This window comes from Thamnophis sirtalis, unplaced genomic scaffold (genome assembly GCF_051295495.1).
Source record: "Thamnophis sirtalis isolate CommonGarterSnake01/CBP01778 unplaced genomic scaffold, rThaSir2_p1.2 scaffold_5, whole genome shotgun sequence".
Taxonomy (NCBI): Eukaryota; Metazoa; Chordata; class Lepidosauria; order Squamata; family Natricidae; genus Thamnophis; species Thamnophis sirtalis.
In genome coordinates, this window is record NW_028261385.1 from 127922831 (window position 1) to 127947741 (window position 24911).

The 24911-nt window shown below is 41.3% G+C and overlaps 1 protein-coding gene across 2 annotated transcripts in view; it reads right to left on the reverse strand.

The window, feature by feature from the left end:
- Positions 1-22640, reverse strand: part of SNAP25 (synaptosome associated protein 25) — a 67038-nt gene extending 44398 nt beyond the window's left edge. Inside the window, exons 1-2 of one of the 2 annotated variants that reach the window (XM_087716860.1) lie at positions 22485-22612; positions 22252-22345 (exon numbers count right to left, since the gene is read on the reverse strand). The gene's annotated coding sequence lies outside the window, so the exon portion shown is untranslated. Of the gene's footprint in view, positions 1-22251; positions 22346-22484 lie in introns of both variants that reach the window. The other variant, XM_014058893.2, reaches the window with a different exon arrangement.
- Between the last annotated feature and the right edge of the window lie 2271 nt (positions 22641-24911).

Here is a 24911-nt window from a genome sequence, read left to right on the forward strand (position 1 = left end):
CCAGAGTATGTGATTATTTCACAGTCATGTTGAAAGGTGGAAAAATAAGTGCAGTGAAGTTTACCTTTCCAATACAAATGAAACATAAATGAGCAGTTTTCAATAAACCTCCATTGAATTGTCAAGTTCCAAAACATCTTTCTCTCTCCACTGTTAAACTAGACTTGGGCAGCCCAGACTTTCAACCATAGAAATTCTCTACTCTACTTTCTACTTTCAGCCATAGAAATTCACTCAGTTAATTTAAGCTACCTCCCCATCCTCAGTCTAACCTACTTCAGGAGTTCAGTGGGGAAAATCCCCATGAATGCTCTTTGTCCTCCTGGAGAAAAAGCAAGATATGAATTATGATGATCTATTAATGTGTAACTACATAAATAAATAGAATGTTCCTAACTCAGAATTTGCATGAAATTGCTAAACCCAGATTTTATTCAGGACTATTGCTCTGTCTAAAAGTAAGTCAGAGCTGTTCCAAATACTCAGATATGTCAGGGTCTAAATTGGCCCTAGAGACAAACCCCTGACCCACCACCTGATGTTGTTGAACTATAGTTCCTAACAACCATTTGTCGTAACCAATAAGGAAGTATGGGGCTAGTTCTAGTATGGCAATATCTGGAGGACACCAGATGTCCTAATCCTGGCCGCAGTCTGCTTTGTACTTAATAAGTCAGATTGGTACCATGGGTGACAAAGAATAGCATGTACACTGCACAGATTTAGTCAAATTTCTATTTTTGTTGGGGGGAAAAGGCTGAAACAAACCAGGTCAACTTTCCATAAATTAAGACCTCAGAGTCCCTAGAATAAGGGGACTGCAGTTCCATCAAACCATGATGGAAACACAGTCTGGGACACATACAGTACAGCTATTTCCTACTCTTCTGTTAAGGCAAAGCTGTACAAAATGGCTGCCATCCATGGAGTCTATGCAAGTTTTGTGACAACAGAAGAACTACCATATTCTTGCGTAACTTTCAAAGTGGTAAAAGGTTTCTGGTTTTCTGAGGAAAGTTTCAGTGTCCTTTTCTTTTCTTAAGTAGTGCTAAGGGGCTGCAGTATTTATAATTTTTAAGCAAAGATCATGCAGCAGATGGCAAGTTCATATAACATCCATGTCGAAGAAAATAGGCTAACATTAATAAAGGAGAAAATTTGTAGCTCAGGGTCAGTGGTGGGTTTCAAAAAAATTTAGAACCTCTTCTGTAGGTGTGGCCTGCTTTGTGGGAGTGGCTTTGCCGACCACGTGACTGGGTGGGAGTGGCTTGCCAGCCATGTGATTGGGTGGGAGAGGCCAACTTGTAAAATATGGTGAAACTCACTTAACAATGCTCTTGCTTAGCAACCAAAATATTGGCTCAGAAACTCTGGCATTTGAAGCACGCAAATCTTAAAGCTATCAAGTTACAAGACCCTTGCACCCCTAACCTTTAGAAAAAAACCCCAGGGGTGTTCAAACTTGACAGCTTTAAGACTTGTGGACTTCAACTCCCAGAATTCCTCTTGATGATGTACAGACGGGCGGGAGGGGGGAGCTGGAACCGGTTGTAAACGGCACTGTAGATTTGTGGAACTTCTTCTATAGAAGAGGTTAGAACTGGCAGGAACCCACCCCTGCTCAGGGTTGACATGAGGGGTTCTTGGTGCTCTCTGAACTTGCTTGTTTTCTTGTAGACATTTCATTACCCAAACTAGGTAACATCACCAGTGATTTTACCTACTTTGGATAATGAAACATCTGCAGGAAAACAAGCAAGCTCTGTGAGCACTAAGGACCCCTCAAGGCTAACATTAAATATTACATAACAGCTTCAAAATATTTTTCAATCTTATATTATCAAATGAAACAGCAGATTCTATTCACATACTCACCCACCTCAATGTATGTAATGAGTACTGTATTCAGAAAGGCATATTATACTACACCCCTCCCCCCATAGGTTGCATCAAAGCATAGCTCAGGCAATATTTCTGGATTTTTAGCATTAAATGTATAGTTGACACAAGTTCCACTATTGTCAGCAATGTTTGTACTTCTTCAATGAAGTTAATGAAGTTGTTTTATCTGCAACTGAGGTTCTAACTTCTCTCTTGTCTTATATTATAACATGATGGCTCTCCTTTGTTGCAGGATAAAATGCCAAAGGAGAAATCAACAGTATTATTTTTTTCAACATTCTTTCTAAAACTCTATACACAGAGCTGGCAGCCTTCCCATGGGCTGGGATGAGCCTCCAGTTCAAGAGCTGACTCACAAGAGCCAGGAGTAGGGGATTCTGTTGCTACAGCTGGGACTCCCTATTCATGACGGTCTGATTGCCTCATCATCTTGTTCTTCCTCAGGATTATTTTTCCAGCCACGTCATGTGAACCCAGCTCTCCCAATCTTGATGTGTTGAATCTCTTAATGTGCATCCTGTTAGGAAAGGCCAGGCCATTCACACATACATACTTATCCTCATTTCCCACTAACAGCAGCATGATGATTATCCTGTGAAATATTTTCAGAGGACAAGTTCTCATGATGTGGCCTTCATCTTATCATCAGGCCACTGTTAAGGCAATTTACATTCTTCCCTATTCTGCCTTTAAAGCAGCATTCTTCTCCCAAGGCAATTTTTTCACAGATAAATATTCTATGAGATCCTGTTTTATGTATTAAAAATGATTAAAGTAGAAAAACATGTCTGCATTCTTTATTTCAAGCTGAGCTCCTTAATAACCAAAACATACAGTTAAACCCTTAAAATAGATTTCTTCACAAAATCCCTTTTAAAGCTTTCACAAATGTCCTTAAACCATGAACGTTCTGTGCCCCACTTTACCAGGATGTACACAAGATGTGGTTCAGTTTTAGGGTATAACTGGCTTCAGGGTCTTAATATTTATTGACTGTTACAGAGCTTCTACAAGAATCAATGTCTCTCAGTTGCCCTAGAACAGGGGTTGGCAAACTTAAACACACAAAGAGCCATTTGGACCCGTTTCCCACAGAAAAGAAAACACCGGGAGCCACAAAGGTCCTAACCGGAAGCCCCCTGTTCAATTCTGGAGCTGACCGGAAGTTCAGTTCCCCCACCATAGAGTCTCCTCCTAGCGCGGCATACTTTTTCCTCTACCTGTCATAGCCCTATCAATTGTGGAGACAACCAGTGGCGGAGCTGCAGCAGAGGGAGGAAGGAGTCACCCTAGAAGTAATGCTTGGTATTGATTCCCTCATGTGAATTATCCTCAATTCAACCTTTATTTTCTTAATCTTTATTTTACATCATTTCACACTGCTGATCCTGCTGGTGTTTGGGTTTGATTAGAAAAACAAAGTTAACTGCTGAGCAAACTTTGCTCTTTCTTGCATTTCTCCAAAACCTAATATGTCAGCTTGGCAACACACAGAAAAATGATATTTGCTATGGGAGGTTAAAATCAAGTTTCTGATTTTACCTGTAATATTAGATGCTTAGTTATGAACCCATCCCTTCCCCCAGTATATTGTAGGATTTTCTAAGGGTCCTTAGGTATCCAGGTATCAATGTCCTATACACTAGTTTGAATATAAAAATGGTTATGAAGTAGGCATTTACAATCTTCAGATATATCCTGTGTGCCTGGATGGAATGACCTCACTATATGACATTGAAAATGTATTTCCAAACTTGGACCCAATGTATCTTGAACATTTATTTCTTAATTTATTCTAATCAGATGTAAGGGACGTGTTTCTCAAAGTAGTTTGATCATTGACAACAACTAAGAGATCGTATGGGCTTCTTGTAGAACTTGCAGCTTCTAACGTACCAAAATAGGAAGTGCAGTTCTTAAAATATAAATAAATAAATAACGGAATGATTAAAAGCTATGCTGACTATCCAACTACAGAGAAGGCCTCCTGATTTGTTTTCCTTCCTTCTTTCTAGATCAGGGGTGCCAAATTCAAGGCCTGGGGGCCGGATTTGGCCCACAGGGTGCTTAGATCTGGCCTGCAGGGCTGCCCTGGAAATGCTCACCACCCTCCAGGCTTTCCGCAAAGCCCTTAAAACCTGGCTGTTCCGACAGGCCTGGGGCTGATGACTTCTTGTCCCCACTCGAATGGTGTGGCTGTTGATTGTTTTTAAATTGTGGTATTGTTTTGTCCGTGTCTTTTTTTCTCCTGTCTGTATCCCCCCACCCCCTGACTTGGTTTGTGAGCCGCCCTGAGTCCCTCTGGGAATAGGGCGGCATAGAAATACAATAAAATCAAAAAATCGAAACAATGAAGGATCAGCCCACCCTGCCTCTGCCAGTGAAGGCGGAGCTCAGGAGGGCTGCACACAGCCCTCACAAGCTCTGTTTCCCCTGGTAGAGGGCTTCAGGAGGCCATCCAGCTGAAAACGGAGCTCATGAGGGCTGCATGTTCCTCCACCCCCACCCCGAGCTCCATTTTCGCTGGCAGAAGGTTGCAGGAGACCATCCCAGCTGAAAGCTGAGTTTGGAAGCCCATTTTTGCTGGCAGAGCACTCAGGCCACCATAGGCATCCCCCCCCCCCCGATATGAGTGATTTCATGCTGGTCACACCCACCCTGGCCATGCTCTCCTTGGCCCTCTAAGGTCAATCATAACCCTTAAACGGCCCTCAACGAAATCAAGTTTGATACCCCTGTTCCAGATTATGTAGCCCATCACTGTTTCCTGTCAACAGTCAGACACATATCCAGCTTTTCCTGATTTAGCGAGGGGTAGAAATAGATAATCAGTGATTCCATGTAGATATTCCAGAGAAGTCAAAAAAACCGAACCCGTAGAAGTCCACAAACAGAAGCAATTTATCCCCTAAACACATACCAGATGCTGCTTCATAAAGACAATAGCATTTTTGCTAATTACGGCATCTACTTGGAGTAGGTGTGAACCATTTTATCTTTACAGTGCTTTGCAAATCTCCTGCAGTAGACGTTTGTGGTTAGTTGAGTCTGTTCCCATCTAGCCCATTAACTGAGAAAGGTCTGCCAGGCATTTCACAGAGGATTCAATAATAGTAAAGGTTGTATTTGTTGCAAAATTTATATCTTCGTGCTCTAACCACTTATCAGATGATAAGATCTTTCCATCTGGAGAGCATCCAAACATTGCAGTGAAAATATTGGCCTTCATCAAGGAGACCATAACTGACGTAAAGCAATTTCCTAATGCCCCACTGCTTTTGCTCATTTTTCATCATTTCAAGTTAGTGGTGTGGATGCCTCATTCTCAGAAAGGGAATTAAAATATTTTTGACCAAGGTAGAAAAAATACCCAACAAAGGACTGGGAAATCTGTGCCTCTCCACATGTTGTTGAACTATAAGTCCTTTAATCTCCATTAACCATGGAAGTAAAAACCACCAAGAATTGCTTGGAGTTGTTGTTATTAATATTAGAAGCCAAAGTTGTCTTGTGCCGTACACTTTCCCATAGTTTTTAAAGATGTCAATAATTTTATATAGAATCCTATTACGTTCTTCCTGCTTGAATGCTTATCTACAACATCTGTGGACATATAAAGCATGCACAGATAAACAAGGCATGGGCAAACACAATCCTTTCCTCTCTTGTTACCTTAGAAATCCTCATTTGAAGGTGTGGTGTTTTTTTCACAATCATAGGAAAAGTACAGAGAAAATACAATGTTACTTGTAACTGACATGGGACAGTGTTTAATCTCATAAAACTGAACTGAATATTTGTTGGGCAAATGCAATGGCTTACTACAGCTAAACAGAGTATGTAGCAAAACTGGTATAAGGTAAATTGTCTTATTTTTGTTATTTGATTTTTTTTTAAAAAAATAACTTTTGAATATTTGCCAAGATGGAATTGTTTCAGCATCCCAACAAGCACACTAATCCTATCTCATAAAACCCCTTGTCACATTTGTTCTGATGTTTTATGCCGAGTCAGGCCAGAAGGCTGGTATGCTACTGTGATATTCTGACAGAGCGCTTTGGATTTCAAATGCCACGCCCACTTGGATGGCAATATTTATGGCTGTGTTCACAAGCCTCCTTCTCTGATAAGGCTCCAACTAAGCAGCCATACAATGGTTGCTCATAGCACAGGGTGTTTTTTTTACAGGCATCAGAGCAGGTGCACCTGTGCTAAAAACTAACATAATAACGGCTTGTTTACTGATAATCAGATTTTAAGGTTAGTATAGGAAGGTAAGGCCAATTGCTTTTAATGGGGGAAAATGGTAAAATTCAAATACTGATTTCTCGGAGAGATGATCTTTTTTTTTTATCAGATCTGGAAAGATTACATAAGCGATGCTAAGAATAACTCTTCTTTTAATAAATTTAGCGTTATGGGGAAATTGACTGAATGTTGAGATGTATTGTTCTGGACTATTATCTTGTATTCTTGTTTCTTCTTGCTTTACAGAATATTAAAAATGAAAAAAAAAAGATAATACCAGAGGGGAAAAACAGAGTATGAGAAAGCAGTAAGTTACATAACTATCTCATTGTCTTGGTAGGTCAAACTTCATAGGGAGGAAAAATACTGGACGCTGCTGTTGAACTTGTAGGCTATGTAGAAAGAACCAAATTAATAAAATGATAGATAAAAAGGCACTTTTTTTGCATTAAAAGCACATCATCAAATGCTAGATGTAGAAGGAACAAAAAAGTATTTTGAGTTTCAGCCAGGCCAATGTTAAGAGCCCAATATCCTAAGAATAATCCACATACAAAGTATTATAACACTCATCAATGGGCCAACTCCTCACTCTATCACCCCAAATGCTGTTTGGAATCATCAGATTTTCAGTAGGTTTCTAAATATTAGGATGATGGAGTGTGCCAACATTATATCTGGTGGGAGATATACCCTGTTTTCCCCAAAATAAGACCTCCCTGGATAATAAGCCCAAACAGGCTTTTGAGCACATGCACTAAAATAAGCCTTCCCCCTCAAATAAGTCGTCCCCAAAAATATTGCAACGCAGCAGCAGCCATAAGGTGATCGTGTTCACAGCTTCCTGCACCTCAAAAATAATAGGACCTCCCCCAAAATAAGGCCATTTCAGCAGTCAAAAGAAAATAACACAGTAGGAGAAGAGTTTTTGCACAAAATGCTCTCCTGGGAGCCCATTTGGGATCCTTAGCAAGTACTCTCTGCCATCATGTATTCAATGGGCGGATTATATTTGACGTTAGCAATCCTAACTTTATGTAAGTAACAACAGGCAGTTTGAATTGCACTTGGAAACCAACTGCAGTTTTCATAATACTGGTGCTTTATGTCTGTACTCTATAGTTCTTGTTTCTACATTTTGAACTAGGTGCCATTTCTAGATGATCTTCAGGGAAGCTCCCTTGTAGAGTGCATTACATACATCTCACCAAACATGGGCAGGATTTGAATGGCTATTGCCAGCAAATTTGGTTCCAGAAATGACCACAAATCTAGGCAAATACCCTCCTGACATTTTCACAACTGCTTTTCTAGTATTTATTATTTGTTTATTTTTTTTATATCCCGCCTTTAATATTTTTTTTAATAAACAACGCAAGGTGGCAAACATGTTCTTTCTTCTATTTTCCCCACAAAAACAACCCTGTCAGGTGAATTGGGCTGAGAGATAATGACTGGCCCAAAATACCCAGCTGGTTTTCACAGCTAAAGTGGAACTAGAACTCACAATCTCCTGGTTTCCTGACTGATGCTTTAACTATTAGAGCAGATTGGCTAATAGGAGCCACGAGTCCAGGAAAATCCCCAAATTATATACGTTCTTTATTGGAGAGTACATACCATCCAAAAGCTAAGATTGGTATTATCCCATGCTCAGTCTCTGAATCAATAGCTACTCCCTCTTGCTATGGCTAAGTGTTCTGACCCCCTCCTCCGTCCAGTAACGAATGCCGAGACAAGCTTAACTGGAATGTACTTTAATAGCAAGACACCAAGACCTCGGTGGCTGAAAGCCAAGTATAACAAACAGATAAGGATCTTGGCAGCAACTCAAACTCAGGCAGCAATAAACACAGATAAGGCTTGGCAGCAATCCAGCCTGCCAAGCTCACAGTACTGTCCTCCGACATTCAATCCTGCGTTGACTTCTGCAAAGAGGGGTGTGTGCACCAGTAGCTTTTTATAGTCTGGAGAGGAGCCTAATGACCACTAGCTGAATACAATCACCTCCTGTAATTGCGTAATTGTTCCTGGCACCTAGTAGCTCTTCGATGGCGTGCATCCAGGAACAACTCACTACTGGCCTCCGGCTCACTCTCTCTTGTCTCCTCCCCACTGGTCCAAACCTCAGGTGCCTCCTGGTGGCCAACCAGCCTCTCTGCGCCCTGCTCAGAGTCAGAACCCTGTCCAGGGTCCTCCACATCCTCCAGAGCCGACTCAGAGGGCCCTTCACTGTTGGAGTCTGGTGGCAGCTCCAACGGCACCTGCTGGGCCACAACAGTTAAGTACGGACCTATCTAGACCCTTACAGCTTCCAGATACTTTGTTTAACTTCTACTAGATTTTCCAGTTGGTCTGTGGTAGAGATGCAGAGCTGGCCATTATCAGCGTATTGAGGATAATGGGCCCAACTATCAAATAACATGTTGGTGGTTTTGCATAGTTGTTAAAGAAAATGTAGAAGAAAGCTGAGCATGAGAGTGTATGAGAGCCTGTGGGAATGTGCAGAGGAATGCAGATTAGGTATGGAGAAGCAGTACAGCCCAGAAGTAAGAGCTGTGAAAAGAAAGCATTTGAAAGACATGTGACCTTAATTAACTCACAAAATGTGACCGAGAATTCACTCTTATGGTTTTCAATATTATATTTTATCCCGACTGAGCATTAAAGATGCCTTTCTGAAATTCCCAAAATTCTTGCTTCTTTGACTAGACAGCTATGTGGATTTAACATTGTGACAACCTATACTGGAGTGCCCCAGGGTTCAATCTTTCCTTCTCCACACAAAACAACTAAAAACTCTGCTTGGGGAAACCATGAAACTATCTTAAATTTATGCCTGTAACTCATACTCCTAGCAGATGTCCAGAAGGATGCTATTCTCAATGGTACCGATGGTTACTGACAAGTTCAACAGAGCTAACAGAGTCATGCTTCCTCTATCCATTTGATACTGTGGATCATCAATGAGATGCCATTGTTGTTTCTGTCTCATGCCTGAACCTGATCCCTCGATGAAAAGGGGCCAGATAATGTGATTTTCCTAGAATTCTTTACAGCTACCATTCCACTACTTTCTCAACAACATTCTCTGAAAACCAAGGTTAGAAACTATTTGATAATTGATAATTATTTTAAAAAGATGGGTCTGAAGCAGTGGCCAGTTTTAACAGGTTCTGGAAAACCAGTAGTGGAAATTTTGAGTAGTTCGGAGAACCGACAAATAAACTGGCTCCACCCCCATTGCCTCCCAGCTAATCTTCTTTTGTTGCCCTGAACAGGAGAATGGAGCTGGAAAGCAAGTTAGTAGGGTGGGGAGGGAATGGGGATTTTGCGATATCCTTTCCCCTGCCATACCCACAAAGCCACGCCCACAAAGTCACACCATGCCTACCAAGCCACGCCCACAGAACCAGTAGTAAAAAAAATTTGAATCCCACCACTGGTCTGAAGGCAGCTTGTTAAGGATTGTACACCAATCCTCTTCAGGGACATTGATATTTCCCCTTCGACAGCAAAACCTTCACAAAGGTCCAGTCCCAGACTCAAGCCGCAGATAGAAATGAGGAAGGGCAGAAGTCCAACCTGCAAGTGACAGAGTTCATCTTAACGAAGGATTCTGCTCATTCTTCAGGATCGACAGCTTCAACTTCTTCCTAGCTGGTAATGCCACAAATATCAACCCCTATTTGGACTTTGTCCAGCAATCTTCCAACTTTCAGGGAATGCTAATGATTTAATCCACAAAGTACTTGGCCACAACTCAGAGCTATCCATCAGCCAACCTTCTGGCCAACCTTCTACCGAAAAGTAAACTGCATAGTACAAATATGGAACTGACCCAGAAATTGCTGTCTATGCCATAAATACTAACACCCATGAAAGGCCTGGAGAAGTGGATTCTTCCCCAGCATTTTTTTCCCAAAGAGAGAAGATCTACCATAGCTTGCATTCAGCCATAGCTTCTTATTGGCTTTTCATCTACCTTTTGCAGAGACCTTTGTGCTAGCTCTTTGATAGGAGAAAGTGGGAATACAGTTTCATTTAATTTCTCATAGCAAGCATGCCCATTGGGGAGAAAAGGAGGTATTACAAAATTGTTGGCTTTAGAGGCAGTCTTTAATTGGCTCAGGAGCTGGGGGGGAAACTAGAATGATGGAGGTATTGACTGGAAACAACTCCTGCTGTTGAAGAGATATGATTTTAATCAAAAACAATGTGGCCTGGCAAAACTGAGTTGGGTTGGGCAGGGTTTATGCTGCAGAAGGCTTCTTAATTGGCATGGGGCCCAAAGCCAGTGAAACAGAGTAGGGCACAATCTCGAACTTTTCCTCTTAACACAAAGAGCCCCAATGGAGTCAAATATTATGGAAGGTTTGATCAGTCAGAGAAAAGCAAGCTACCCAGTATGACTCACTGAAAGAAAATTGATAATTAGAAAGGCAGAATCAGATGCAGTCAATTCTTTACGCAATCATAACCCAAACTAACAAGATAAAATGATAATAAAGCATTTTCTAACAACATCTCCTACAGTGAGACTTTTTAGGCAACATCTAATATTATGCAAGATTATTTTCATTAATCTAAAAGACTCTTTTAATCTTCTCTTCCTATTGCAGCTTCTAGAGCCTCCCGAGCTGCTCTGCCAACTTCCCCAGATTTTTTAAGAAGCAGACTGGAAGACTTAGACTATGAGTATTATACCGGCCATATTTACAATGAGCACTTGTGATCTGATTGCATTTACATTTAAAACTAGTTGATAACCTGGCGTTGCCTGGATATTTATTTATAGGGGGGAAATGTCTAGACCAAATGTAATTTCTAATGTTGGATTTTCCCCCTTACCAGGAGGAGCCCCCTTGTGGAGTACTGTGAAGCCGTTACCATGACAGCTCCACTGCGCTGTACAGTAGAAGCCAGTATGGTGCAACGGGCTGCATCTTAACAGAACGCACAGCCCGAGGGGTGTTAGGGGTGTCTTACTCCACAGTATTTTTCTCCAGAGAGTAAGTCATCTGTATACCAAGTTTGGTTGGAATTGCTTGCGGCATTCCAGAGTTACGCTGGAACATACACACACACAGCCTTTCATATATAGATAGATTAATAAAAATTTGGGCAAATTACTTCAACTACCTTTGACAAAGAGAGAGGGAGGGAGGGGGAGGAGGAGAGAGAATTTCCCCCTTTTATCATGTTAAACATTAAAATTCGTTAAATTTGGAGAGGACTTGCAGGTTGTAGGTTTATTGGATTTATATGCCACCCTTCTCCCAAGAGCTCAGGGCGGCGTACAACATAAAAGAAAACAAATTATACAAAAATTAAAAGAGACATTAAATAAAGTATCCAAAAAAAACCCAATTGATATTTACAATAAAAATTTAAAAATTAAATTAAAATTAACAACCAAATTAATCCTATATTTTATAGCAATAGCAATTGCAGTTAGACTTATATAGCAGTTAGACTTATATAGGGCTTTCAGCCCTCTCTAAGCGGTTTACAGTCAGCATATTGCCCCCACAGTCTGGGTCCTCATTTCACCCACCTCGGAAGGATGGAAGGCTGAGTCAACCTTGAGCCGGTGAGATTTGAACCGCCGAACTGCAGCTAACAGTCAGCTGAAGTGGCCTGCAGTACTGCACTCTAACCACTGCGCCATCTCGGCTCTTTATTCTATTCAGGCCAGTCCGGCTTGCTGGAAAAGCCAATTTTTTAGAGTGCGTCGGAACGACCGGAGGTCGGGGATTATGCAAAGCTCCGGGGGCAGCTCATTCCAGAGGGAAGGCGCTCCCACAGAGAAGGCTCTCCCCCTGGGGGTTGCTAGAGTCTTTGAATCCAACCTTAGTTTTAGAGTTGTTTTACCAGAACTGGATTACCCCACTAGTCCAGAGTGAATTTATAACTGTAATGGATTCAGTGACAGCAACAATAATTTCCCTGAGCACTCAATTCTTTGGGCCAGCCAGGGAATGTGGAGATGGGCCTGCCATCAGGATATGATGGAATTCATAAAAGCCATGGTTTACAATAAGAAATGGTCTTGATTGAAGGTGGTACCTGCTGGAACCTCCTTAACTGAAATGCATATTTTCCTTAAACTGCACTGCAGTCAGGAACCCAGGAAAACACATAGTTTCTTCATGGAGATGCCGACAGATGCAGCAAGCACATCCTCACCTGGATCCATCTGCAGTCCATTAAAACAACATGAAGGGTAAATCAAGAGAGATACTGTGAAAAGTACCTTACATTAATTAGACAAGACACAAAATTTTCCAGTTCTCTCAAATTTAGAAAGAGAAGCAACAGCCATAGCAATTGCTCTTAAAGTTATGTATATACCACTTCACAGTGCTTTCCAGCTTCTCTAAGCGGTTTACAGAGTCAGCGTATTGTCCCAACAATCTGGGTCCCCATTTTACCGACCTCAGAAGGATGGAAGGCTGAGTCAACCTTGAGCCTGATGAGATTTGAATTGCCGAACTGCTGGCAGCCTGCAGTCAGCAGAAGTAGCCTGCAGTACTGCACTCTAACCACTGTGCCACTAGTAGTAGCCACTTTGCTTTTAATTCAGGGGCCACATCAAGCTCTTTTTTAAAACACCAAAGAAAAACTCAATGTCACAGCAAAACTTTTTAGACACCTTTAAAATCCTAAACGAACAGAGGTGCTTGCCTGATGCCAAAAGATGAATGAAGGTCCCAAGTGAGTCTTTATGGGGAGAATGTTCTGTAACTAAAGAGTTATTGCTTAAAAGCAATCCGACAATGTCCGACCTCAGTTATTTAGAGCAGAAGCAACAAAAAATATTTCAATAGGATAGAAAGAGACATTCCTTTGCATATCAGTAACGTAACAGGGTTTTAAGATTAACAACTGCACAATGAATTGACCCCCAAAACACTATTTTAGTCATTGCAGTGTAAATCAACTAATTGTCTTTTCATAGCAGAAAACGTTTTCCCTAACATTCATTTACAGATAGATAATACAATCAGATTGCCTTGCAGTACATTCTTGGCATAATAGAAAACCAGAGGGTGGAGCTCTAATACCTATATAGTATTTGGTAGAATATATTGATAATCAGTAAAAGACGCTGGATTCTAACATACATTCCCAAATAACCTTGATAGCCTTCTTTGTCCTTTCATGACACTCAAAATCTACTCTTGGGAAGCAACCTCACCATATTTTCAACTGATTAACTGTAGTTTTGCAAGTCGAAGGCATAAGAATTTCTTAAAACCTAAATTCGTAGTACCAAGCCATTTTTCTTGCAGGTAATCCAACATCCCCCATGGATTATTTTAGAGTAGATAAAGGGACAAATAATTGACATTTCAGGGCTCCTCCCTGCCCAGATTGTCATTTCGTGCTTCAAAATTATTTCTGGGTTCCAAATAACCTACTATAAATGGGGAGGGGTGGGAAGAGTTACCAAAATATACGTAGTCCTCAACTTACAACTGTTCATATAGAGACTGTTTGAAGTTACAACAGCACTGAAAAAAGTGACTTACAACTGTTGTTCATACTTACAACAATTGCAGTTGATCAAAATCCAGACACTTGGCCACTGACTCATATTTATAACAATTACAGTGATCATGTGATCACCTTCTGAAAAGTGAAGTCAATGTGGAAGCCAGATTCACTTAACAACTGTGTTACTATCTTAAGAACTGCAGTGATTCACTTAACGATTGGGGCAAGAAAGGTTCATGAAATGGGGCAAAAATCACTTAACAATTGTTTTGCTTAGCAACAGAAAATGTTGGGTTCAGTTATGGTTGCAAGCCAAGAACTCCCTGTATTTGAGCACTTGCAACTTGACACAGTGCACTGGCTTAAAGCACAGCGCCATGAACATTACTGACATATAATGAAATTTGTCCTTGCAGCCTTGAAGCTAAGTGTTTTTACTTGTGGCTCAGCTCCATTTCAATATGAGCAAGCAAAATAATAAAATGAAAACTTTATTACCATATATAATCCTGATTTGGCTAAACCCTACCTTTAAAATCTTTTTTTAAAAACCCTTTTTGGCTGCAAAACCCAGGATTATTAACTGCTTCATTTCCTATATAACTATATATTTTGTTTGTATCCTGCTTTTATTATTTTTACAAATAACTCAAAGCAGCGAACATATCCTATGCACCTTCCTCCTCCTATTTTACCCACAACAACCACCGTGTGAGATAGGTTAGGCTGAGAGAGAATGTCACCCAGCTGACTTTCATGGGAATGCTATATCATTCCTAAATATGTCAACCCTTTTATAAAAAGTAGAGGTTTTTCTAATTCAGAAGTGCCAGAATTTTGTAATCACATTTGATCGCAATGTAGAAACATTAAGTCATGGATTTTTCTTTCTCACTGACCCCCCCCCCCCCGTTTCAAGCCATTAAAAAGCAAAATATTTTGAATATTTTGAACATGTGATGCGACACCCAGAAAAATACTGCATCCTTCACTTAATCCTCCAGGGAAAGATTGAAGGCAAATGATGTCCAGGTAGAAGAAGAACATCATGGCTTCAAAACCTAAGGGACTGGTTTGTATAAAACTCAGCAGCACTTTTTCATGCGGCTGTTGACAAAAATAGGATCGCCAACATCAGATTATGGATATAACACAAGAAGAGGAGGTTTCAACCTAATGGGAAGAAAATGTGTAGCAGGACTCTGTATGGCCATGCATGGTAACTTCCAAAAACTGGAAAAGGCATAGAGTCCCAGAAAAAAAGCAGAAACACTGACGTGCAAACATGTTATATATTTGCAGCTTTGCATCCTTCCTTTATTTTGCTACTCAAGGAGCGACAACATCTTCATACTTGTTTAACACCATCTAAATTAAACACACTGGAGAGGGAAAAAACCCACTGTTCTATGCACTGGTAACAATACTGAATCGGTTATACAGAATGTACCCTATAGACAATGTCCTATAGTTTGAACAGGTTGTCATTTTCTTTTAAAGTCTTCTTCATTTCTGGTTTCACGCCTGGCCTTTGAACAAGTACAATAACATTTTCTCTGGAAAAAAAATTATTTAGCATGTGGCACCTCTGGAAAAAAACCTTGAATGTGATTAACTTAATAAAATATATTGCGATTGGACCTACAGGGCCTGACTTTGGGAAAAGTCAACTTGTCTTTTAAACTCTACAAAGCATGGGAAGATAAGTCGAGAGTTGGTTAAAATTAAGAGTTGAACAGATCTGTATTTATCAGTTTGGGAGAATGTAAAGATAAACATATATTGAAGCGAAACAAATACTAGCTTAGGTCAATTTGCCCAGGAAAATTAAATCCATTGCCCATGAATTGCCATGGTGGCAATTGTTTGAAGTTGGATTTTGGATTCAATTGGATTTTAATGTGGTCTCTTTAAAACATAAAAAAATATACATGAGTTGCTAGAGTTCCAGCTGAAGAGCAAACTGTGCGCAATGGTTGCAGACACGTGATTTTAATATTAACCATGCCAGAAGCGCATTCATCACTTGCAGCCATATAGAAACCCTCATGATAAATTGCTCCTAGTCTGTCCTCTTCCCTTGATTAATATTCAGCTTCTGCTACTGCATAAGATGAAACACCGTATCTATCATTACCGAAGAAGGAACATAATAAAGTTCTGACACAACCAATATCCCGGCGATATAGCACAGCAATAGTATATTTGATCAAGGAAGAACTTTTAACATATTAGGGAAATTGCCCTATGATTCTAACTCTGCAACAGACTGAAGCCGCTGAGATCTGATGGCACGGTATATACCCTCTCCACTTATATTACGTGCTTATGATGAAAGAGAATATTTTGTGCCATTCGGCTCTTATTCATTTTGGTGCCTTCTAGTCAGTGTTGACTCCTGGTGACTGTTTGGACAAGCCTCTGCAGTTTTCTTGGCAAAAGGGAGTGACTTGGCCAAGATCACCCAGTTATGCCATAGCAGGACTAGAACTCATGATCTCCTAATCTCTAGCCTGATGCCTTAACCATTACACCAAACCAAGTGTTTAACCAAACTGGCTTTCCAATCAGCAAAGAGTAAGTAAAATTGTACTAATCTCATCTTCACATCCAACTGAAGGAAACCTAAACATTTTGCACAGCAAGGATTTTTCACAGAAGCATATTTGCAGACTATCTTTTCAGGTGCACTCTGCCAGACGTGGAAGTAATTCGGAAAATTTTAGAATGTGCTGAAATGGATAGATTAACTTTTAAAATTAAGGATAAAGAAGACTCAGAATATTATCTGATATGGAACCGTTTTTATGAATGGCTAGAGACAATGGGTAGGAATTAGAAAAAAGACCATGAATATCTGTATTAAAGTAGAGATGGTTTTCAACTATAATTATGATAATCTATAAAATGTAAATAGGCCAAGATGTAAGAAAACCCAGTTTAAACTATTTGTATACTATTATAATTAATACAAGTGTTATCATATTATAGTTACTGTTATGAGTCCATGCGTTAATATTTACCATGATTTTTTTTTATTCTGGTCTTTGTGTAACTGATATACCCTGTATTCAAAAATGCAGATAGATAGATAGATAGATAGATAGATAGATAGATAGATAGATAGATAGATAGATAGATAGATGATAGATAGATAGATAGATATAGAGATATAGAGATACCGATATAACAGCAGATCAGCAGAGGTTATATATAAATACTGCTCACCCCTTTCAGAGAATTTAAATGCCTGCATTTTAATTTGCTCAAACAATTTGACAGATTTAAGATGAAAACACATCCCTTACAGTAGGACAAAAAGAAAAAAGAAATGTTCTAGCTGAACAATGTACATCGGTAATGACATTTCTAGATTCTGTATCCGAGATATGCCAAGTCTTTAGTGGCCCAAATTCAATGATATCAGTAAGATGTATCAACCAGCCAAGCTTCATAATCAGCCAGCCCTGTCTGATATGTCAATGATTGGACTGTGCTACTCTAGTGAAGGAAGAAAAGTGAGTTATGCAAATAGTGAGATATGCAAATACCCTGTTCTCCAATTACTTTAATTAAAGATGGTGATAAAGTATCTCAGTTCCAAAAAGAATATGGAAATTTTTGATGCCTGGATAATGTCGATATAGCCAGCAGGGGCACCAGCAAACCGAGGTAACACATTCCAGCAACAGATCAATCACATAAAGCTACCAACGCTGGTTTTTCCTATAAATTTAAGCTATTGCGTAACAACTCAAGCTTTCCTTCTTGACCAAGTATATAATAAGGTCCCCTCCAACTCTGTTATTCGATTAACAATTTTACTATCCCATTGCAGAAAATTATTGAAACCTAAGTCTACCAAAAAATGAATGGGGCCTATTTACAAGCAATGGATACTAGGACAAAACATTAGTGTTTACTTAGGGCAAGACTAACTGTTTTTAAAGCTCCAATCCAGTTTACCCTACCTTGTCCATCCTGAATAAAAACCCTGCACATCCAATCCTGCAGCATAAGGCACCCATGTCCTTTTGATGACAATTTCTACACTAAGCTAATTCAGACATTTTATCAATCTCTTCCCCTCATGATGCCACTCCACCTCACTTAGGCAGAGTGACACTACACTCCAGTTCAGAAGCAAAGCTTCACAATACACTTTAGTTAAGAGTTGGGCATGCTTATTTTGGACTGGAAATGGATTGGGAAAATAACAGCATCACACAGCAAGGTATAATTCAAAGAAGGATAGAATTGAAATAGAGTAGAAGTCTGAAAAGTTATTCCTTGACTTTTAAATCACTCCCAAAATTCTTTGCCTTGTAATATTTTCAATTCCTGACTTCCCAGCAAACGTGTTAACAGATACTTTCCCATTACTATCACCTTTCTTTGTAAGTAACATTTTGTAAAAACAATAGTTTAGTGAGTCCAAAGTAAAACATTAAAGGAACAGGGACATAAAATTGTAAATGTTAAACTTGGATATTTTGTTTTTACAGTGCGGCTCTTTAAAGGGGACCTTCTACAAAAGACTGCATAATGAATGCAATTCTGTTCGCTGTTTTCACTCATAGCAAAAACGCATTTCTAACCAGCCCCCTGTGTTTTTCCTTAAAAATTACAGCAGCTAAATAGACTTTCTCCCTAGAAGATACCTGCAAAGCTCCGTGCTCCCCACCCCTTCTGCTCATCCCTACTATCTGGTTGGAGAAGCTGCCTGTTTTGGTTACATAAGGAATGGCACTCACACCCAATCCATACAAATAAAGGAAACGGTCTCACAGGCGCACACAAGTACTGAATGGGGCATTCTGGCTACGTTAACAGCCATGAGTATACTATATTCAGATGGCTTTTAATTAAAAGCAATAGGGTACAGACCAAGAGAGAACTAGGAAGGCTTACAAGTCCAGCTTTGGGTAGACTTTTGTTTACATCAGAGTTGTTGCTGGTGGGAGGATAAGAGGCTCTGCATGCATACACAAGATACAACATTCAATTTTTAGCTGCCTGTTTATTTTACTGAAGTTCTTGGTTTACATCTTTAGTAACATTCATTTGAAGGGATAAACAAAGAGAGAATCTCATTCCTACTCAAACACAGTTCTTTGTGGACTCTCCTGGCTTCTGGAAGAGAAACAATGTCACTAGTGGGGAGAAAACCTGAATTAAGCTATATTGTCCTGTAAAAGGTAAAGTCTCCTTCACACAGAATCCAGCCCTGATGGCCTCATAGAAACATCCATACAGTGTTCTTACTAACAGTAAGAGATTCTTCATTGTCTTCAGCCAGGGTGGAGTTCCATCATATGCTGATTGCAGGATGGTGGTTTTCTCCTGCTTTATTTTATCTCCAATGTCTGGAAGGGAACCCTGAGATTCTTCCACCTGCACTCTTGAAATAATTTACTGGTTTAATCTACACTGTGCCAAAGAAACAGCCAATCACTTCTTAATGCCTGCAGCAGTTTTCGGTAATCAAACGAACCAGCTCTTTGGAATACTGCCTTGGTGGCTTTGAATGGAAAATTCCTTCAGACTCTTTTGGAGAAATCATCCCCAACTCCACATGTCCGCGTGTCTGTTTGCTTCTGTACGGCCGCAAATATCGCCTTCCCTGGTGCCTCTTCTCCTCTTATTGACCATTCTACATTCCATCTTGCTAAGGGTTCGATTACTAATTCCTTGGACTCGATCCTGCATGGGACTTTGCCTAAACTCTGTCCCCTGTGATTTAAAAAAAAAAAACTCGTTGCAAGAAGGGCATTTTGCATCTGTTCAGAGATACCTACATTATTTCCCAAAGAAATGGGATCGTGGCTTGACATTTGGTGCTGGGGGATAAAGGTTGCTGTAGACCAAGGTCCTCTGTAAGCACTGCATTGTCCAGCACGCTCTTTCTCCCTCTCCCCCCCCCCCCGCCCTCGCTTTTTCCGCTGCTATGAAGTCCAATTCCTTGATTGTTCCTTGTTCCTCTAGACAATTTTGATTTCCATCCTCTGTCACGAGGCAGTCGAAGAACGGTGCTTTATGCAGCACGCAGGATGCAGACCCTGACTTCGGTCAAGTCATGAACATTTCCAAGGGTATCGGACAGCTCTAGGCCCCTACCTTGCCCCCACCCCTGCTGCTTTTACCAGGCGGCCTGTCACCCTCCTCCAACGTGACACCACTTCCAGGGAAAGATTTAAAATAAGAAAGCTGCCTCGGCCTATTTAGCTAGTCACGTGGAGCGAGGCCATGCCCGTCTCGGATTTTGCTACATGCGTGGCCTATGCTGGGCTAGGCAGCCGCCGCAAACCTGAATCATAACGCCCCCCTGATGATTAACCAAGAGGCGGAAGCAGCAGGAAGCAAGTGATCCATGTTAGCTTCGGTTAATTCCCAAAGGGATTCTGCGTTTCCTGATTAAAGGCGTCCAGCTGGAACGGATACAGGGGCGACGGAAGAGGCCCGTAGGACGGGAAAGGATGAATCCATCCCATCTAAAACAGTCCCGATCGGCTTCGACGCTTAACGTGGCTTTTCCGACTGCAACTCTTAAAGACAGCAGATGGACGCAGCGAGACGGGGAAACATGACTGCGAAAAAACAGAAAGCCTTTCGCCAGGGGAGCTTTACCGCCTGATCTGCAGGGCTGATCACAATCAACCCTAGCTCTGATCCGTCAGTTGAGCTGACGCGCTTCTCCCGCCTTACTCATGAATGGACGCCACCTGAATTCTCTCCTCCTCCCCCGCCAACTTCCCTCCCCCACCCCACCCCACCCCCAGCTTCGCTCTTTCCGGGTTGTTTGCGAAGAGGCGCTAAAGAACTCCTTGGGCCCCCCCATCCGAGAGCCATCTCTTGGAAACAACACACGTTGTATCTCCTGCCTTCCCTTGTCAACAGTCTCGGTTTCCTCCTCCTCTTTTCCCCTCCCCCTTTGGCAAAGCTGAAGACAACCGGGAGGGGAGGGGAAGGGAGGGGAGAGGAAACAGCAGAATAATTATTGAAGCTCCAACGCGCAGAGCTTTTTCCTTGACGCACTGGCTCCCGATGAGCGCTTTCGAAGCATGGAGAAAACCTATATCAATGTTCCCTTTGCTTCTCCCCCCCCCCTCTTCTTTTTCTTACATGAGCCTCTCCAGAAGTTCACTTTCACATGGATGACCTGCTCCTTCCACACTTTCCAAAATAACCCCAGCTTAAAAGAGGGCGGCGAGACTTTTGAAGGACCCCACTTCATCTAGAGGAGCACGGGTTGAACCATAGGCGTTTCAGCGAAAGGGTTTTACAATGGTAGGCTCACAGAGCGAATTATTTTGTGCTTCCTGGCACCAAAGGTTGGCCACCTTTCCAATCAACGCGCTAAACGAAAAAGGTACCTGAAGCGCTCCCGATACTGATCAAACTACCTGGCTAGCATTCCTCGCATTCAAGAGAGTTCTCGCCTATCGCAGTGCTATTTAGGAATGGCCGTTTGACACGTCGTTGTAGGCGGCAAAAACGGAAAGATGAATGAAACACGTCTGGAGGAAAAAAAATTGCACATCGCTGGGGCTCACGAGAGATCGCCAAACTCAGTAGAACTTTCGCAGTGTGATCTTTGGGGATCATGAAGAGAGGAAGGATGGAAGATTTTTGTTTGTCTGTTCTTAACGGTCGCTTTTACCTCTTAAAAATAGATTTAAAAGATTTGGACTCAATCTCCCTTCTTTGAAACCTCCCTCTTAATCAAATCTAACCACAACAAACTGTTTAGTTGCAACACCACTTTCCAAAACAAACACGGGTTCCCAGCCTAGGGAAGCGTGCCACTGCTTCACAGCAGGTCTCTGCAGTGGAGAAGTCAGGAAAGGTTTCATCTTTCCTACGTGGCGACGAATACGGATGTTGTGAGGCAGGGTGGCTATGGCGTGGAAACAGAGAAGATCAGTATTGGCAAAAGGGACGAAGGGAAACTAAATAATGAGCTGCAATCGCGAGCGATTTTAATGCACCAGTCTCCATTCCCTCGCTCCCTTTAGTGCAGCCTCTTCATATATAAAACTTCTGCCCACTTTTCTGCCTCCGGCGTTCCTCCTTGCCACCACCCCCTCCCCACCATTTTGCAGTATTTGCATTGTCACCGGTCTCCCTGCTTTAAGGCGAGTATCTCCAAGGCGTCGGATTTCCCTTCATCATCACAACTTTTGCCTGCAGGGGGATCCCATGAGAATGGCCCTTAGCTGTCCGAGGTGCTGAAATGAAAGTCCCGTTGCTGCAGTGAGGCTTTTAGGTGCGCACTCTGCCTTGGATAGATTTCTGCGGCCGTTGCGACAGAGTCCGCAGCAGTGGTATTCGCTGTCCAGGGTACTGAAATGGAATCTGTAATCGAAGAATGTTGCCCAGCGTACAGGAAAACCCTCCACTACATACAATTTTCCCTCCCCACCTCTTTTTACACCTAGTCACACCGATTCTGCACCAAAACGCGGGAGGAAGAAAAGTGATATCAGCCAGCAAAACACAACCACTTAGTTGAACCCTATCTTTCTTTCTCCCTCGCACGCACTCACTCTTTTACACACAGACAGGCACAAAACCAGGCAAATACTGCAGAAGAACGCTTACGTGTAAAGAATGCACCACCAGATTCTTTTCAAAATAACAGCAAATCAGACACAGAAATGAATGTTTCTTTTCTTCTCCTTCCCTCTCGTTTGCTCTATCGGAAACAACAATATGGTTGGAAAAATATCACCGTTTCTCCCAGCCTGCCATAGTTCTCCCTTCCTTCCACGGCTTTAGCCTTAGAAGAGCTTCCGAAGGCAAGCAGGGGGCTTTCATCCTCTGCTTTCCCTTACCTTCGCTCCAGATGAGTTCTGCTCGGTTGCCTCTGTGGAGGGTTATGAGACTGGGGTGTGCTGCTGCAGTTGGGAAGTAAGAACAGCCGCTCCTGACCTCCCCAAATCTCCTTCTTCAATGGAATGGGAGCTGTGCCCTCATCAAAGATGGCCGTCGCTCCCAACGTCAGCAGCTTTTAATAGACATCTATTGAGAGGCAGGGGGGGGATGGGAGGAAAGGAAAAGAGGACGGAGGGGGGGAGGCGGAGGCAGGCTGGCGTCTGTGGGAGCTTGACTCATCAGAAGCTGCTGTTGCTGCACTGTACCGCAATCCTTTGCATTTTGCTCCACTTGTTAATAAATAGGATAAATTCGTTTCAAATTGTGTAAAGAACATTAGTTTGAAGTGGCCTGGACTGCATTCTGTAATATGAATAGATTTTGCTTATCCGTGTGGAGCATTTTTTTGTGAAGGTTTGATTGAAGGAGAAATAATGCGGTAGTGATTTGTTTTCACCAAAGGGGTGGTGCAAAAAAGAAAAGCTGAAAGAAAGAATGAAAGGGTATCCCTCTGAAGTCCCCAGTAACTCCATATATGGCCTGTTGACGTGGGCTTCTATTTTTATGTATGCTTTTCTTCTGTATTGTTTCCTATGTTTCAACAGATCACCTTTTCTGATAGAGTGGAGAAGAGACTCTAAACATGTTATAGTGCAAAAATTTAAGATCTCTTTTTCTGCATCCAGCAATGGAATCGAACTGCTTCAGTAAATACAGTAGTTAATCTGTACTTTACAATGTAGTTCGGCCAGATGTGATTTTCTCAGAACTAATCTTTTCCATAAACATATATTCCTTTTTTTAAAAAAATAGCATACCAATGGAACAAATCTAATCCTCTCTAATTATACTCATTTTACTCAATTTGAAAGTGCAAGCTAAACTGTTAACAGAAACCTATTTCTTAAAAGGAAGTCTTCTTTGCTGTTAAAAACTAAAATGCTTCTAGAATATGATTTAAAACAAGGGGACTTCAAACACACGAATCAAAATCTTCCTCTACTATAGAACCATCATAATGAAGCAGTTCTGTCTCACCCCTAAGTAAACAAATAATCCGATGACATGAAATGGCATATTTTTCACAAAGGACCATTCTGAGTTGCAGAACTGAGCGAAAAGCAATTATCAAATATTTAGTAAAGTAAAATAGTTTATCAAGCATTGTGGTCTTGGGAGTTCTGCAGGAAAGGAGAAATTGTATTATTTGTCCCTCTTTAGCGTTTCCATGTCCTTATTTCCCCACTAAAACTTGATTATTGGCTCTGCACTGAATATTTAGAAAGCTCTGTCCTCACAAAAATACCAGTAAATGTTCTGAAATGAGGTGAAGAGGATATCTGCTAAGTAAAAAAAGAGAAATAAACAATGATGATCACAGAGGTAGGTGTGAGTTGTGTATGCAACATTCCACAGTTGATGTGGCTATTGCTCGGTGTTAAAGGGACAGGGATGGGATGGAGTTCTGGTCCTATTAAAAGTTCACCTATTCACATATAGCCTAACCTGTATTCCCAAATCTTCAGACTAATGGGTCTCAATCAAGGGAGTCCAACTTTGGTAACTTTAAGACTTGTGGACTTCAATTCCAAGAACTCCCTAGCATCCCTAATCTAAATCAACAGTATAACTCTGCTTTTTCCTTTATGGGACTTGCATTGAGAGGGGGGAAATGCTGGGCTGGAATTGAGGCAACCACTCTAGAATAGAATAGAATAGAATAGAATAGAATAGAATAGAATAGAATAGAATAGCAGAGTTGGAAGGGACCTTGGTCCAAACCCCTGCCTAGGCAGGAAACCCTATACCATTCCAAACAAATGGCTATCCAACATCTTCTTAAAGACTTCCAGTGTTGGGGCATTCACAACTTCTGGAGGCAAGCTGTTCCACTGATTAATTGTTCTAACTGTCAGGAAATTTCTCCTCAGTTCTAAGTTGGTTCTCTCCTTGATTAGTTTCCACCTATTGCTTCTTGTTCTACCCTCAGGTGCTTTGGAGAGTAGTTTGACTCCCTCTTCTTTTTGGCAACCCCTGAGATATTGGAACACTGCTATCATGTCTCCCCTAGTCCTTCTTTTCATTAAACTAGATATACCCAGTTCCTGTAACTGTTCTTCATATGTTTTAGCCTCCAGTCCCCTAATCATCTTTGTTGCTCTTCTCTGCACTCTTTCTAGAGTCTCAACATCTTTTTTACATTGTGGTGACCAAAACTGAATGCAGTATTCCAAGTGTGGCTTTACCAAGGCATTATAAAGTGGTATTAACATTTCACTAATTGTGGCTTAATTGCACATTTTTTTAAAGGCAAGCTGTAATAATGAATACAATAGCAAAGCTCCCATTCAATGAGACAGGAATATAAACACTAAGCAACCACAACA